The sequence below is a fragment of the Octopus bimaculoides genome, chromosome 3 (genome assembly GCF_001194135.2).
Source record: "Octopus bimaculoides isolate UCB-OBI-ISO-001 chromosome 3, ASM119413v2, whole genome shotgun sequence".
NCBI lineage: Eukaryota > Metazoa > Mollusca > Cephalopoda > Octopoda > Octopodidae > Octopus > Octopus bimaculoides.
The window spans coordinates 95,348,406-95,351,112 of NC_068983.1; positions in this window are offsets into that span (position 1 = coordinate 95,348,406).

A 2,707-nucleotide genomic window follows, 5' to 3' on the forward strand; every position below is an offset into this window, starting at 1 on the left:
AAAAGGGTAAAGATTTATCAATTTATTAATTTATTAATAAATCAACAATTAATAATTTTTACCAAGCCCTTCGGTATGTAAGCACCATTATCGGCGGAGAACTTATTTTAAAATTCCTATACATTTATAAACATAATTAAGGGATCAGCAAGCATTTGCTTCACCATATATATATATATATATATATATATATATATATACATACATACATACATATTTAGATGTGTATCTATATATTGGGCTGTCAATTAAATTCGTTCCTGCTTTCTCTTTTTCTTATTTCTTCAACTTGGCAATCAGTCGTCATACGTCTGAAAAGAGATAAAATTTATTGAAGTTCCAAAAACGATAAACAAAAGTTGAAGAAGTAGAGAGATACAGAAAACCAAATAAAAATAAATAGACATAAAACTACTATAAAAAATATTCTTCTTGATAATTCAAATAACATTGAAAAAGATTAAAATAAGTGGGAAAAAACAAACGAATTTATCTGACACGATAATATATGTGTCTTTAGTGGGGGTAGGTGCGTGTGCATACAGAGATATAAAGAACGAGAGAGAAAGAGAAATGCAGTCAATCCGTCTAATTGCATGTTGGATAATTGCATAATTCGCATAACTTTTCAAAATATTAAATCGTTTAGCATTCAATTTAAGTAAACTATATCGGTTAATAGCATGAAATTGATAGGAATAAATTTATTCTGGAAAGCTTCATTTTCATGAAGAATTAAAATAACAGTGTTCGGTACTTCGTTAATTACAAACTCCGAAAAAAAGGCGGCAAGCTGGTAGAAAAGTTAGTATTCCGGATAAATTCCTTAGCGTCATTTCTTCCAGCTCAATGTCCTGAGTTCAAACTTCGCCGAGGTCGACTATATCTTTCAGGATCGAAAATATAAGCACCTGTTGAACACTCAGGACGTATATCTATGGTAGAAAGAATTATTATGATTAATTTATTGTTTTTGCACAGCTTCTAACGCTGGAGATGTACTATCAGCTGTTCACTACCAGTGAACAAAGGTAAACACCCCTTATTTTTCAAGCACCATCCAAAGTATTCCAGCGGTTTCAAGCAGCGCTGTTTTCTGCAAGTGCTCCACTCTTATTGCAGTCTCTATTTGTTCCATGTACTTCTCAAGATTTTTACTCACAGTTCCCAGGGCTCTGACAATTATTAGTACTGCTACCACGTTTTTCATCGACCACAACTGCTTAACCTCCCAAGCTAACCTGTCATGTCTATCGACTTTTCTTTCTTCCTTATCGCATACTTTTTTGTCAGCTGGGCATGCTATTTCTATGATCCAGCATCGTTATGTTTCTTTCTCAATTAATACTGTTTAGTTCGTCTTCTGTCCATGCAATTACCCCTGCTCCATATCTAAAGAGTGAAAAGCCCAGGTGTTGATAGCTTCAATCTTATTCCGTCCATTTAATTTCGACTTAAAGATCAGTCTCAGTCTGCGCAAGTACTCCACCTTAAATTTTTCTGTCATTTCTTTCTCCATCAATTTATCCATTTATTATTATTATTATTATTATTATTATTCAGTACTTTTATTTTTATAACGTGCTTTCACTTCACTACCGCGCGCAGCTCTGTGTGCCTTGGGTATGTTATTATTATTATTATTATTATTATTATTATTATTATTATTATTATTATTATTATTATTATTATTATTATTATTATCCAAATTAAAAGAAGAGTGCCATTTGTTATCTAGTGAACAATATTTCGATATCTCGCGTGTCTTCAACTGGCTTGGACTCATTGTGTTCATGTACACATCTCTATACACACATGCACATACATACGCGGATATACAAAACCTTGCATATGCATATATATGTATAAATATATGCACACACACATACGTATAAATACGTAGTCAACATCATCGTCGCATAGATACATAGACGTTTATACAAATAAAAACACATACGCAAAAACATAAACCGTAAACACATTCGCCGCAAAACTTGAATATACATATGAGTTATGTATGTATATGTGTGCATGTTTACATGTGTATATATATATATATGTGTGTGTGTGTGTGTGTGTGTGTGTGTGTGTACGTGTGTATGAATATGTATATATATATATATATATATATACACATGTGTGTGTGCATACGTGTATGTATATGTGTGTACATGTGTGCCTATGCAGATTCAATGAACAAAGTTTTACTTTCTCCACGCCTATTTGAATAACTTGCCTTTATTCAACGGTTTTTTTCATAGCGTTTTTGTCTTAATAACTGATGAGATGCTGGAACAGGCTTCAGCCCCGACATCTGAAACTCTGAGTTTTATTATGACAACTAACTGATTGTCCTATATTATATTTATAGATGAATTCCTCTATTTACATAATATCGAGGTCTCATTCATTCTTTTGTTGTGATCATTTGTAGCATACGAATTAAGAATTTACATTCTCCCCTCAAGACCCCAAGTTCAGCTATACTATGCTCCAGACAAGTTGGTATGTATCCTGTTGCTCCAATAATAAGAAGTATGAAGGTGAAAGTACATCTTGGGTACTGGATTTGCAAGCTCCTTATCAATGGTCCATAAATGTCCTCTTTTACTTGTACTTTTCTAACCACATTCGTTTCTAGAGGGCAGCTGATTTGTGTGTGTGTGTGTGTGTGTGTGTGTGTGTGTGTGTGTGTGTGTGTGTGTGT